The sequence below is a fragment of the Melospiza georgiana genome, chromosome 32 (genome assembly GCF_028018845.1).
Source record: "Melospiza georgiana isolate bMelGeo1 chromosome 32, bMelGeo1.pri, whole genome shotgun sequence".
NCBI classification, from domain to species: domain Eukaryota; kingdom Metazoa; phylum Chordata; class Aves; order Passeriformes; family Passerellidae; genus Melospiza; species Melospiza georgiana.
The window spans coordinates 3,719,891-3,734,890 of record NC_080461.1 but is presented as its reverse complement, the minus strand read 5'-3'; the positions used below and the strand labels follow the sequence as shown (position 1 = coordinate 3,734,890).

At 50.9% G+C, this 15,000-nt stretch overlaps 1 long non-coding RNA gene and 2 pseudogenes across 1 annotated transcript; 2 read left to right on the top strand and 1 right to left on the bottom strand.

Moving 5' to 3' along the window:
- The window catches only part of LOC131094962 (zinc finger protein 850-like), a 566,308-nt pseudogene that overhangs the window by 12,335 nt on the left and 538,973 nt on the right, over nt 1–15,000 (top strand).
- Nucleotides 1–15,000, bottom strand: part of LOC131094972 (zinc finger protein 850-like) — a 590,323-nt pseudogene that overhangs the window by 140,404 nt on the left and 434,919 nt on the right.
- Nucleotides 6,934–7,248, top strand: LOC131094974 (uncharacterized). Its single transcript, XR_009115824.1, has 3 exons — nt 6,934–6,981; nt 7,022–7,098; nt 7,179–7,248. It is a non-coding gene; the product is annotated as an uncharacterized LOC131094974 (long non-coding RNA).

Here is a 15,000-nt window from a genome sequence, read left to right as displayed (position 1 = left end):
CAGTGGGGACGTCTGTCGCGGGCCTGGGAGGGATGGCGCAATGCTGCGTGAGCCAGTGGCCCATGCTGGTCACGAACCCGGCGGGACAGACAGCCTGGGTCAGGCCTGATGTCACTTCTACTCCTGCCAACCTCTGGGGGAGGGATGTTCTGTCTGTCTGGAGGGAGCGCATCGGGACGGATTTTTGATGGGGGTCACTGCGATGAAGGGCGCAGAGTGTCCTACGCCTCCTATTCGGTGGCTGGTGGGCAAACCTGTCTGGAGAAGCAGTGGCCCCTCCCTCAAGATAAACTGGACGCCCTTCGGAACCTGGTGCAGGAGTAGTTGGACCAGGGTGGAGCCGGCAGGGGGGCTTTGTACAAACCATGAACCAGACAGAGCTGCTGTAGAACGTGCCCCGAGCTGCTTTACTTTTCAGCATCAGTCTCGTTACATGATTATGACAATGGGAAGATGCCAGCAGCTCACATTCCAGGCAGCAGACCAGGAACTTAATGTTACAACTTACTTTATAAATTTCTTGACCAATCACACAAAGCAAAAGCACATTGACAGTAGTTCTATCCAATCCCCATAAGCACAGGTACCTTTGGTTAAAACAACACTTTCTTATTTTGAATACAATACCTGCTTGTAAGCCTTAAAACACAATGCACAGAGCTCCATTATTAAGCTTTAACCTTCCCAATATCTTGCTAGATAAACTTTCTGTAGCTTACAGAGCTATTCAGACAAGTGTTAATACACAGACCATTGTTCTATTTGCCCTTGCTTTTCTACAGTTTAAATAATTCTTTTGCTGACCTATCTCATGGCTGCTGCATAGCTCTGCTCACAGTTCTGCTCTCTCTGAGGCCTGCATCTTGCAGCTTTCCCAAAATCCTTTAATTTTGTGGATTCTCACACAAGGTCATCTGGAGCCTTCTACCAGTCTCCGGAACACTCCTGTCTTCTGCATCAAAAAGAAATCTGGGAAGTGGAGGTTGTTGCGAGACCTCCGAACAGTTAATGCCGGAATGGAAAGCATGGGAACATTGCAGGCGGGCATGCCATCGCCTACCATGCTTCCCGCAGACTGGCCGGTCCTCATTGTGGATCTGAAGGATTGTTTCTTTATGATTCCTTTGCATCCCAAAGACAGACCGAAGTTTGCCTTCTCGGTGCCAGTGATTAACGAGGCTGAGCCTGTGCAGAGATATCAACGGAGGGCGTTGCCCCAGGGCATGCAGAATTCTCCTGCCTTTTCTGGAGTTCACAAGCAGTTTCCTGATGCACGTCTGTATCATTATATGGATGAAATTTTGGTGGCGGTATCCTCTGAGGATGAGCTGCTGAGGATTCAGCCTCGGTTGCTCGATGCTTTGCATGCTCATGGACTGCAGGTGGCTCCAGAAAAGGTTCAACAACAACCACCTTGGAAGAACTTGGGGGTCAAAACTCTGGAATGGATGATCCGTCACCAGGAGGTGCAATTTGTGCATTCTGTGAAGACACTGAATGATGCTCAGAAATTGGTGGGTGTCATCACTTGGTTACGTCCGTACTTGGGACTAAGCGACGCACAGCTGTCTCCTCTGTATGATTTGTTGAAAGGAGACTCTGATCTTGATAGCAGGGCCCTGGGAAAAGTTAAAGATAGAATCTAAAATGTTGGGCTTTGACTTTTCCCAGATCAACTGCACCTGCGTAAGCAGAATGATAAATTATATAATTGTTAGATGTGATGATTGTTTAGTGATTAAATATAATTATTATATAACCATAAGAAGAATAATGAGAAACTATGTTGGAAGTTCAGAGGGGGGCCAAGCTTACTGAAATCTATGTATACAATAGAACAATATAAGTTTAATTATTTGCATGAAAGTTATATAACGATAGAGTATAAAAACATGATCATCTCGGATGTATGGTCAGGATCAGATTTGGGTAATACCCCGATTCCCAGAGCTCTTTAGTAAAAAGCACTGCATATAATCGCTCTGTGATTATGTGTTTTTGAATGCTAACAATCTAAAGTCGCCTCCCACACTGACCCCTGAGGCGAGTAAGGCGTTGGAGGTGGCTCAGCAAGCTGTTTTGGCTTGTCAGGTTTATCGCATTGATCCCTCCGTTGATGTCACTGTGTTCATCACCACTCCAGATTCACATCCCACGGACATCATTGGCCAATGGAGTGACAAATGGTCTGATTCCTTGCACGTTTTGGAATGGGTTTTCCTGCCCCATCAGCCACAGAAGACGGCAATTGCATTGTTTGAGCTGATTGCTCGCTTGATAATCAAATGCCAGAAACGGTGTTTGGAATTGATGGGTGCGGATCCTGCAAAGATCATACTCCCGGTGCAACGGGGGATTTTGACTGGAGCTTTGCAAACAGTGTGTCCCTGCAGAGTGCTCTGGAAACCTTTTCAGGGCAGATCACTTATCATCTGCCCTGCCATAGGCTACTGCAATGGCAAAATTCACACAAATCTCTTTGCGGCCCAAAAATAGCCAGGAACCCGTGCAAGGACCCACCGTGTTCACTGACGGTTCAGGGAGAACAGGAAAGGCCATTGTTACCTGGAGGGACGGATCTGGGTGGCAGGTTCTGGAAGGCCATGAGGATGGGTCAGCCCAATCAGTTAAACTGAGGGCTGCTGTCATGGCATTTGAGAAATTTTCCCAGGAACCTTTCAACTTGGTCACGGATTCCGCCTATGTGGCTGATATCGCACAGCAGTTGGGTCATTCGGTTTTGAAGGAGGTCAGCAATCACAGAATCACACACAGAATTTCTAGGTTGGAAGAGACCTTTAAGGTCATCAAGTACAACCCATGTTCTAATACCTCAACTAGATCATGGCACCAAGTGCCACATCCTGTCTTCCCTTAAACACATTGAGGGATGGTGACTCCACCACCTTCCTGGGTGGATGATTCCAGTATTTGACCACTCTTTCTGTGAAAAACTTCCTCCTTAATTCTAGCCTCTATCTCCCTTGGCGCAACTTGAGACTGTCCTCTTGTTGTTGCCTGTAGTAAGAGACCGACCCCCAGCTCACCACAGCCGCCCTTCAGGAAGTTGAAGATCCTGCCTTGTTTCATTTACTGAAGACCTTGTGGTGTGCCATCCAGGCCCGGGTTCATCCATTCTGTGTTCTGCATGTGAGGAGTCGCACCGATTTGCCAGGTTTTATAGTGGAAGGTAACGTGAGGGCTGACAAGTTGGCTAACCCAGCGTGGGTAGCGCCTCAGCCTGATACACTCGCACAGGCCGAGGCATCGCGTGGGTTTTTCCACCAGAACACACGTACCCGGCAGAAGCAGTTTCAGCTGACGCCAGCTGAGGCTCGTGACATTGTTGAGTCGTGTGATGACTGCCACATACTTGCTCCGCCTCTACCAGCAGGGGTAAACCCCAGAGGCCTTAGGGCCTTGGAGCTTTGGCAGACCGATGTCACGCAGGTTGCCAAGTTTGGCTGGCTCGAGTATGTGCATGTCACTGTGGACACGTTCTCCTCTGCGATGTGGGCTTCTGTTCACACGGGGGAGAAGGCCCATGATGTCCTCGCCCGCTGGAGGCAGGCCTTTGCCGTTCTGGGCACACCTTCTACAGTAGGAGTCCTAGTAAAATCTATGTATTGTACAAGTGGCCTTGCCCCGATCCTGGTTGTTCTAAATGGGCCGCAGCTGTGATGTCCTTAATTGGGCGGCAGCTGTGGCCAATGAAGATAACTGGGATAAAAGGGGGTGGGTCGGCCCGTCAGGGAGAGCCTTGGAGGAGCACTGACCAAGAAGCAGGAACAACACTGCTGTGAAGAGCTGCTTGTGAGAAAACCACTGAGAAGGTATGGGACTCTAGAAATATGAAAACAACAATACAAATACAACGATTGGTGACCCCGACGTGATAGAAGATAGGACAGCTGAGAGCTGTGGCAGCCTGAGAGCTGGGACTCTAGAAATGTGATAATCACAAGTGGTGACCCCAACGTGATGTAAGATGGGACAGATGAGAGCTGTGGCAGCCTGAGAGCTGGGACTCTAGAAATAAGATAACAACCATATGAATACAACAATTGGTGACCCCGATGTGATAGAAGATATGACAGCCGAGGGGTGTGGCAGCCTGAGAGCTGGGACTCTAGAAATTTGATAGTGACAAGTGGTGACCCCGACGTGATGTAAGATGGGACAGCCGAGAGCTGTGGCAGCCTGAAAGCTGGGACTCTCAGGGATTTGTGAGCAAACCACCCCAAACCATCCCAAAATCCCCAAATTTTGTTGTCAAATCACCCCCAAGCCACTCTAGAAATGTGATAACAACACCTTCTGCTGCGAAAACCAACAATGGTCCTGCCTGCGCATCGCAGAAGGTGCGGCAGTTGCTGCAGCTGTGGGGTGTCTCGCACAAGTTTGGTGTCCCTCGTTCTCCGACTGTTAGCGTTCAGAAACACATAATCACGGAGCGATTATATGCGGTGCTTTTTATTAAGAGCTCTGGGAATCAGGGTATATTCAACCCAAATGTGACTCCCACCATACATCCGAAATGATCATGGTTTATACTCTATCGTTACATAACTTTCATGTTAATTACTAAACTTATATTGTTCTATTGTATACATAAATTTAGCCCCTCTCTGAATTTCCAACATAGTTTCTCACTATTCTACTTATGGTTGTATAATAATTACATTTAATTACTAAACAATCATCACATCTAACAATTATATAATTTATCATTCTGCTTGCGCAGGTGCAGTTGATCTGGGAAAACACAAAGCCTAACATTTTAGATTCTATCTTTAACTTTTTTCAGGGCTCCACTATCACAACTGGTCGAACTCTTGTAGAACGCGCTCGTGGTGCTCGGGAGCGGCTTCTTCAAAAACCAAAACGGGGAATGCACGGTGAAACCCCGCACGGCCGGTGGGCAAAGGTTTTGTGCACAGTCAGCCATCTCACTGTGCCGCAGAATAATAAAATAAAAATCATAATATATTCTTTTTGATAAAAATCATCAAAAAATCAATTTTTTTTTTAGTTTTTGAATTTGTATTTATTACTCTTATATTTATATTTATATTTATATTTGTATTTGTATTTGTAGTTATATTTATATTTATATTTATATTTAGATTTAGATTTAGATTTAGATTTAGATTTATATTCTTGTATTTGTATTAATTATATTGTTATTATAATTATAATTATAATTATTATTTTTAATATATATTTGTGTTATTATGTTTTGAAATTTTTATATTATTTTTTCATAATAATAACTCTCAAATCATCCTGTGATGCTGAATCACCATCTCTCGTTCCAGGCTGCGGACGAGGCACAAAGTTTCTTTTTCATATTGTTAATTTTCTCTTTTTTTTCTTTTTTAAATGGAAAAGAATGAGATGTCTCCCTGGTTTTTAAGATTTTCTGAGCCTTCTGACGTTGACATTCTTGTGGTGAACTTTCTCACACAATTTCTGTCAATAACTCATTGTTTTGCCTTCCTTTATGGAGGAGGAGAAATTGATGGACTGTTGGTTTGTCCAGGGTCATTGGAGAGGTGGCACTGCCATCTTCCGGTCCGCTGTCACTCTTGGAAAACTATAAATTATAAATGTGGGAGTCAGAAAATAAACTTCACGTTTTGTCACTTTTGGAAAACTATAAATGTTGGAGTCAGAAAATAAACTTCACATTTTTTCACTTTTGGAAAATTATAAATGTTGGAGTCAGAATAAAAACTTCACATTTTTTCACTTTTGGGAAATTATAAACTATAAATGTTGGAGTCAGAAAATAAACTTCACATTTTTTCACTTTTGGAAATCTATAAATGTGGGAGTCAGAAAATAAACTTCACATTTTTTCACTTTTGGAAAATTATAAATTATAAATGTTGGACTCAGAAAATAAACTTCACATTTTTACACTTTTGGAAAGTTATGAACTATAAATGTTGGGGTCAGAAAATAAACTTCACATTTTTTCACTTTTGGAAAACTATAAATGTTGAAGTCACAAAATAAACTTTGTCCATGTGAGACCGGGTGGGCCAGGGTCCCGAGCCGGCCGGGTTGGATTCGTGCAAGAGCCTGAGACACACAGAATTCTTACCCCAAACCAGCCCAAAATCCCCACATTTGGGGTCAAGCCACCCCAAAACCACAAAATTTCGGATCAAACCACCCCAAAATCCCCAAATTTGGGGTCAAATCACCCCAAAATCCCCAAAATTGGGGTCACATCACCCCAGACCCCCCAGATTTGGGACCAAACCACCCCAAACCACCCCAAAATCCCTAAATTTTGTTGTCAAATCACCCCCAAACCTCTCCAGAACCCACAAATTTGGGGTCAAACTACCCCCAAACCCCCCAAATTTGGGATTAAACCACCTTAAAACCTCCAAATTTTGTTGTCAAACAACCCCAAAATCCCCAAATTTGGGATCAAACTACCCCAAGCCACCCCAAAATGCCAAATTTGGGGTAAAAATTTCCCCCAAATCCCTCAAATTTAGGATCAAACCACCCCAAAACCACCCCAAAATCCCCAAATTTGGGGTCAAACCAGCCCAAAATCCCCAAACTTGGGCTGAACCCCAATAAAAACTCCTGGAGCATTTTGGGTTCATCCGAGACCTTTTATTGCTCTGGGGGGGACAGCGAGGGACAGAGAGTGACCAATGAGTGACCACTGAGTGACCACAGAGTGACCACGAGTGACCACTGAGTGACCAGAGTGACCACTGAGTGACCACATGGTGACCACAGAGTGACCACAGGGTGACCACAGGGTGACCAATGAGTGACCACAGAGTGACCACATAGTGACCAGAGTGACCACTGAGTGACCACATAGTGACCACAGAGTGACCACAGGGTGACCACAGGGTGACCAATGAGTGACCACAGAGTGACCACAGAGTGACCAATGAATGACCACAGGGTGACCACAGAGTGACCACAGTGGCCACAGGGTGGTCAGTGGCCAGCAGGAGGTCAGCAGATGGTCAGGGGTCAGCAGATGGTCAGCAGATGGTCAGCAGATGGGCAGCAGAAGGTCCATGGATGGTCAGCAGGAAGTCCATGGATGGTCAGCAGGTGGTCAGCTTGTGGTCAGTGGTCAGTGGATGGTCACCAGGAGGTCAGCTTGTGGTCAGCAGTCCATGGATCGTCAGCAGGAGGTCAGTGGCCAGAGGGTGGTCAGCAGATGGTCAGCAGGGGGTCCATGGGTGGTCAGCAGGAGGTCAGTGTGCGGTCAGCAGATGGTCAGCAGGAGGTCAGCAGATGGCCAGAGGGTGGTCAGCAGATGGTCAGTGGTCAGCAGATGGTCAGCAGGAGGTCCATGGGTGGTCAGCAGAAGGTCAGCAGGAGGTCCATGGACGGTCAGCAGGTGGTCAGCAGATGGCCAGAGGGTGGTCAGCAGTGTCCAGCAGATGTCCAGCAGGTGTCCATGGATGGTCAGTGATGTCCATGGATGTCCATGGGTGGTCAGGAGGAGTGGTTGGATGAGGTGTCCAGCAGATGTCCATGGATGTCCAGCAGGTGGTCAGTGGGTGTCCAGCAGGTGTCCATGGTGGTCAGTGATGTCCACGGGTGGTCAGTAGGTGTGGTTGTTTGGGGTGTCCAGGGGGTGTCCAGGGGATGGTCAGTGGGTGTCCAGCAGATGTCCATGGATGGTCTGTGATGGTCAGTGATGTCCATGGTGGTCAGTAGGCATGGTTGGACACCAACAGGGACTCGCTGCTTGGTAGGTGTGGATGGATGGGGTGTCCAGGGGGTGTCCATGGATGGTCAGCGATGTCCAGCAGGTGTCCATGGATGGTCAGCAGGTGGTCAGTGATGTCCATGGATGGTCAGTGATGTCCAGCAGGTGTCCATGGATGGTCAGTGATGGTCAGTGATGTCCATCTCTCAGTAGGCGGGGTTGGACACGAACAGGGACTCGCTGGCCGCCGCCCCCACAGTGCCACTGGGGGTGTACTTACCCTGGCACACCAGGGAGTTGGCCTGGGGACACAGGGGACAGCAGGGACATCAGGGACAGCTGGGGACATCAGGGACACAGGGGACAGCAGGGACATCAGGGGGGTTGGGGACATTGGGGACATTGGGGACACCAAGGGTGTTTAGGACACTGGGACTGTTGGGGACATTGGGGACATTCAAGATGTTGGGGACACTGGGGGTGTTTATGACATCGGGGACATTGGGGACACCAGGGACAGTAGGGGAAAGAGAGGGACACTGGGGACATCAGGGACACTGGGGACATTCAGGATGTTGGGGACATTGGGGGTGTTTATGACATTGGGGACAATGAGGGACATCGGGGACATCAGAGGGTGTTGGGGACATTGAGGCCATCAGGGGCATTGGGGACATTGGGAACCTTGGGGACACCAGGAGTGTTGGGGACACTGGAGACATCTGGGGACACTGGGGACACTGAAGACATTGGGGACACTCAGGGTGTTTGGGACATTGGGGGTGTTGGGGACATTGGGGACATTGGGGACACTGGGGCGCTGCTGTCCCCAAGGTCCCCAGTGACCTCCTGGGCCACCCTGTCCCTGTCCCTGTGTCCCCACAAGGTGTCACCCCCAAATCTCCTCCTGCCAACCCCACCACTCCCACACCCTGAACCCCTCAATGTCCCCAAGGTGTCCCCAATGTCCCCAAGACCCCAAGTGTCCCCACCTGACCCTCTGAACCCACCTCAGATGTGGCTCCTCTGCTCTCACCTCTCCATGGTTGACCCAGCGCAAGTCCCCTCAATGTCCCCAATGTCCCCAACTCCCTGAGTGTCCCCAAGGTGTCCTCAAGGTGTCCCCAATGTCCTAAAGACCCCAAATGTCCCCACCTCACCCTCTGAACCCATGTTAAATATGGTCACCACCTCTCCCTGAACCCATGTTAGATATGGTCACCACCTCTCCATGGTCAACCCAACTCAAGGAACACCCAACGTCCCCAAGACCCCTCAATGACCCCAATATCTCCAAGGTGTCCTCAAGGTCCCCAGTGCCTTAAAGACCCCAGACATCCCCACCTCACCCTCTGAACCCACCTCAGATGTGGCTCCTCAGCTCCCACCTCTCCATGATCAACCCAACCCAACAAACACCCAACAGCCCCAAATTCCCAACACCCCAATGGTGGCCCCAACGTCCCCAAGGTGTCCCCAACGTCCCCAGGTGCCACCTACCAGGGCTCTCTTTATGTACACCTCCTGGGCTGCCTTGGTGTTGTCCTTCTTGCCGCCCCAGGCTTTGAGGGCCGAGGCCTGCAGGGCACGGCGTACGAGAAGGTCAGTGCCCAGGGACGCGGCAGCGGGCAGCGGTTGATGGCGTTGAGGTTGATGGAGGCCTCTTCTTCACTCTGGCCACCCGACAGGAATGTGATCCCTGTGGGGACATCGAGGGGACACTGTGACATCAGCCTGGGGACACTGGGACAGCCTGGGTACAGCCAGAGAGCTCAGGGACACTGGGGACATTGGGGACAGCAGTTGATGGCGTTGAGGTTGATGGAGGGTCCTCCTCACTCTGGCTGCCTGACAGGAACGTGATCCCTGCGGGGACATCGAGGGGACACTGTGACATCACTGTGACATCACTGTGACTTCACTGTGACACTGTTAGAACAGTCTGGGGACACTGGGATGGCTCAGGGAGACTGGGGAAACTGGGGACATTGGGGACAGCGGTTGATGGCGTTGAGGTTGATGGAGGCTCCTCCTCACTCTGGCCACCCGACAGGAACGTGATCCCTGCTGGGACACCAAAGGGACATGGGAACATCAGCCTGGGGACATTGGGACAGCCAGAGAGCTCAGGGACATTGGGGACATTGGGGACAGTGGCTGATGGCGTTGAGGTTGATGGAGGCTCCTCCTCACTCTGGCCGCCCGACAGGAACGTGATCCCTGCGGGGACATGGGGACAGCACTGTGAAACCAGCCTGGGGACATTGGGACAGTCTGGGGACACTCAGAGAGCTCAGGGAGACTGGGGACATTGGGGACATTGGGGAGAGCGGTTGGTGGCGTTGAGGTTGATGGAGGCTCCTCCTCACTCTGGCCGCCCGACAGGAACGTGATCCCTGGGGGGACATCGAGGGGACACTGTGACATCAGCCTGGGGACAGTGACACAGCTCAGACAAAGCTCAGGGACATTGGGGACATTGGGGACAACGGTTGGTGGCGTTGAGGTTGATGGAGGCCTCTTCTTCACTCTGGCCGCCCAACAGGAATGTGATCCCTGTGGGGACATCGAGGGGATACTGTGACATCACTGTGACATCACTGTGACATCACTGAAACATTGGGATAAAGCAGGAATGGCACAGAAACACCTCAGGGACACTGGGGACACTGGGGACAGCGGTTGATGGCCTTGAGGTTGATGGAGGCTCCTTCTCACTCTGACCCCCCGACAGGAACGTGATCCCTGTGGGGACACTGAGGTGACATTGAGGTGACACTGACCTGGCACGGCGGGTGGCACCGTCCTCCTCAGGGCGGTGACCGTGGCCATTGCACAGTGACAGTGACAATGTCACACTGGTAACACGGAGAGGACACTGAGGTGACAATGACAATGACAATGACACACAGGTGACACACAGGTGACACTGAGGTGACACTGACCTGGCACGGCGGGTGGCACTGTCATGCGCAGGGCAGTGACTGTGGCCATGGCACACAGTGACAGTGACAGTGACACAGTGACAATGACAGTGACAATGACACAGAGGTGACAATGACAATGACAATGACAATGACAATGACAATGACAATGACAATGATCTGGCATGGCGGGTGGCACCGTCCATCTCAGCACAGTGACCGTGGCCATGGCACACAGTGACAGTGACAATAACAATGACAATAACAATGGCACACAATAACAATGTCACAGTGACAGTGACAATGACAATGACACAATGGCAATGACACAATGGCAATGACAATCACAATAACAATGACAATGAGGTGACAATGACACACAGGTGACACAGAGGTGACACTGACCTGGCACGGCGGGTGGCACTGTCCGTCGCAGCGCGGTGACCGTTGCCATGGCACACAGTGACAGTGACAATGACAATAACAGTAACAATAACACAATACCAATGACACAATGACAGTGACAATAACAATAACAATAACAATAACAATGACACAGGTGACACAGAGGTGACACTGACCTGGCACAGCGGGTGGCATGGTCCGTCTCAGCGCGGTGACCGTGGCCATGGCACACAGTGACAGTGACAGTGACAATGACACAATGACAATGACACAATGACATAGAGATGACAATGACAATGACAATGACGCAGGTGACACACAGGTGACACACAGGTGACAATGACACTGACCGGTACAGCGGGTGGCACGGTGCATCGCAGCGCGGTGACCGTTGCCATGGCGATCTCCTCGGGGCTGTACTTGGTGGCACAGGCGTGTCCCGCTGTCACCATGTTGGGCTTCAGCAGCATCCCCTCGAGGTACACGTGGTGGTCACTGAGCGCCTTGTACACGGCTGCCAGCACCTGGGGACATTGGGGACACATGGTGACACACGCTGACACATGGTGACACATGGTGACATCCCTGGTGTCCCCTCGAGGTACACGTGGTGGTCACTGAGCGCCTTGTACACGACTGCCAGCACCTGGGGACATTGGGGACACATGGTGACACACGCTGACACATGGTGACACATGGTGACATCCCTGGTGTCCCCTCGAGGTACACGTGGTGGTCACTGAGCGCCTTGTACATGGCTGCCAGCACCTGGGGACATTGGGGACATTGGGGACATTGGTCACTGAGCGCCTTGTACACGGCTGCCAGCACCTGGAGACATCATTGGGGACATTGGGGACATTGGGGACATTGGGGACATTGGTCACTGAGCGCCTTGTACACGGCTGCAAGGACCTGGGGACATCACTGGGGACATTGGGGACATTGGTCACTGAGGGCATTGTACACCGCTGCCAGCACCTGGGGACATCATTGGGGACACATGGTGACATCATTGGTGTCCCCTCGAGGTACACGTCGTGGTCACTGAGGGCCTTGTACACAGCTGCCAGGACCTGGGGGTGACACTGGGGACATCATTCACTGGGGACAATCCAGGGACATCGGGGACAGCACTGGGGACACAGCAGGTGCCACCAACTCCTGTCCAGGTGTCATCAAACCCCCCAGGTGCCACCATCCCCTGTCCAGGTGCCACCTCCTGCTGTCACCAACCACCACAGGACACCAGGAGGTGACACCGGGACAGCTTGGGGACACCTGGAGGGGACTCAAAGCCACCCAGGTGCCACCAAACCCCCTCAGATGCCACCTCCAGATGCCACCAAACCCTCTGGAGACGCCACCAAACTCCCTCAGATGCCACCTCCCGGTGTCACCCCGCCCCTGGGGACACTTGGGGACACTTGGGGACACTCTGGGGGTGGCACTGACCTTCTCGGTGACGTACTGGCACGTCTTGAGGTCGTGGTCACCGTCAGGGAGGATCTCGGGCTCCATGATGGGGACAATGCCGTTCTGGGGACACCGAGGAGACATTGGGGACATGTGAGACAGGGGGGACACTGGGGACATTGGGGACACTGGGGACATTGGGGACACGATGGGGACAATGCCGTCCTGAGAACAGCAGGGACAGGGGGACATGTCAGACAGGGGGGACACTGGGGACACTGGGGACATTGGGGACACAATGGGGACACTGGGGACACGATGGGGACAATGCCATTCTGGGGACACCGAGGGGACAGGGGGACATGTCAGCAACCAGGGGACATTGAGGATATTGGGGATACAATGGGTGGGGTGGGGACAGCAGGAGGGGAGCCCAGAGCACTGAGGTGCCACCAAAACTGGTCTAGATGCCACCAAACCCTCTCCAGATTCCACCAAACCCCCTCTAGATCCATTAAAACCTCTCTAGATGCCACCAAAACCCATTCCAGGTGCCACCAAACCTGGTCCAGATGCCACCAAACCCCTCTAAATGGACCAAACCCAACCTAGATGCCACCAAACCCTCTCCAATGCCACCAAACCCTCTCCAAGTGCCACCAAACCCTCTCTAGATGCCACCAAACCAAGCTTAGATGCCACTAAATGCTGTCTAGGTGTCGCCAAACCTGGTCTAGATGCCACCAAACCATTTCTAGATGCCACAACACCATCTCTAAGTGTCACCAAACCCTCTCTAGATGCCACCAAACCTTGTCTAGATGCCACCAATCCCCTCTAAATGGACCAAATCCTTCCTAGATGCCACCAAACCCTCTCCAATGCCACCAAATCCTCTCCAGGTGCCATCAAACCCCCTCTAAGTGCCACCAAATCCTGTCTAGATGCCACCAAACCCCCTCTAGATCCATTAAAACCTCTCTAGATGCCACCAAACCCTCTCTAGATGCCACCAAACCCCTTTTAGATGCCACCAAACCCCCTCTAGATCCCTTAAAACCTCTCTAGATGCCACCAAACCCTCTCTAGATGCCACCAAACCCCCTTTAGATGCCACCAAACCCCCTCTAGATCCATTAAAACCTCTCCAGATGTCACCAAACCCCCTCCAGGTGCCACCAAATTTTCTCTAAATGAACCAAACCCTGACTAGATGTCACCAAACCCATTCCAGGTGCCACCAAACCCTCTCTAGATGCCACCAAACCCTCTCCAAGTACCACCAAACCATGCTTAAGTCCCACCAAACCCTCCCCAGATGCCACCAAACCCCCTCTAGATCAATTAAAACTCCTCTAGATGTCACCAAACCCCCTCCAGATGCCACCTCTTGGTGTCACCTGCCCTGCAGCTCCCTCCCTGCACCCTGGGGACCCTTGGGGACCCTTAGGGACCCTTGGGGACAGTGTGTGACCTGCTGGCAGATGCTGGTGTAGCGTGCCAGCACGTTGGCGTTCTCCATGGACCTGAGTCACCTCCTTGTGTCCCCAAACCCAGCCTAGATGGCACTAAACTTTCTCCAGAAGCCACCAAACCTGATCTAGATGCCACCAAACCATCCTTAAGTGCCACCAAACCCCCTCCAAATGCCACAAAACCCTTCCTAGATGCCACCAAACCCCCTCCAGATTCCACCTCTTGGTGTCACCTGCCCTGCAGCTCCCTCCCCGCACCCTGGGGACAGTTGGGGACAGGGTGTGACCTGCTGACAGATGCTGGCGTAGCGCGCCAGCACGTTGGCGTTCTCCATGACGGCGAGGCGCGTGGGCGTGTGCGCCGTGATCTTGAGCACGCAGCGCCACTTGGCAAAGCCAGCGCCGTCCTTCTTGTACTGGGCACAGCGCTCCATGAGGCCATCGAGACCTGGGGACAGACAGGGGACATCATCGGGGACATTGGGGACATTGAGAAAAAATTTGGAAAAAAATCGGAGAAAAAACAGTGAAAAAGCGAGAAAAAACGGTGAAAAAATGAGGAAAATCGGTGGAAAATTGGGAAAAAATGGGATTGGGGACATTGGGGACATTGGGGACACTGGGGACACTGGGGACGTTGGGGACGTTGGGGACATTGGGGACATTGGGGATGTTGGGGACATTGAGAAAAAATTTGGAAAAAAATTGGAAAAAATTTGAGAAAAATTGGTGCAAAAACGAGAAAAAATGGTGAAAAAATGAGGAAAATTGGTGGAAATTTGAGAAAAAATGGTGGAAAATTGGGAAATAAATGGGATTGGGGACATTGGGGACATTGAGGACACTGGGGACATTGGGGACATTGAGAAAAAATTTGGAAAAAATTGGAGAAAATTTGAGAAAAAATGGTGAAAAAAACGAGAAAAATCGGCAGAAATTTGGGAAAAATGGTGGAAATTGGAAAAAAAATGGGATTGGGGACATTGGGGACATTGGGGACATTGGGGACATTGGGGTGAATGGGGACACGGGGGACATTGGGGTCAATGGGGTCAATGAGGACATTGAGATCATG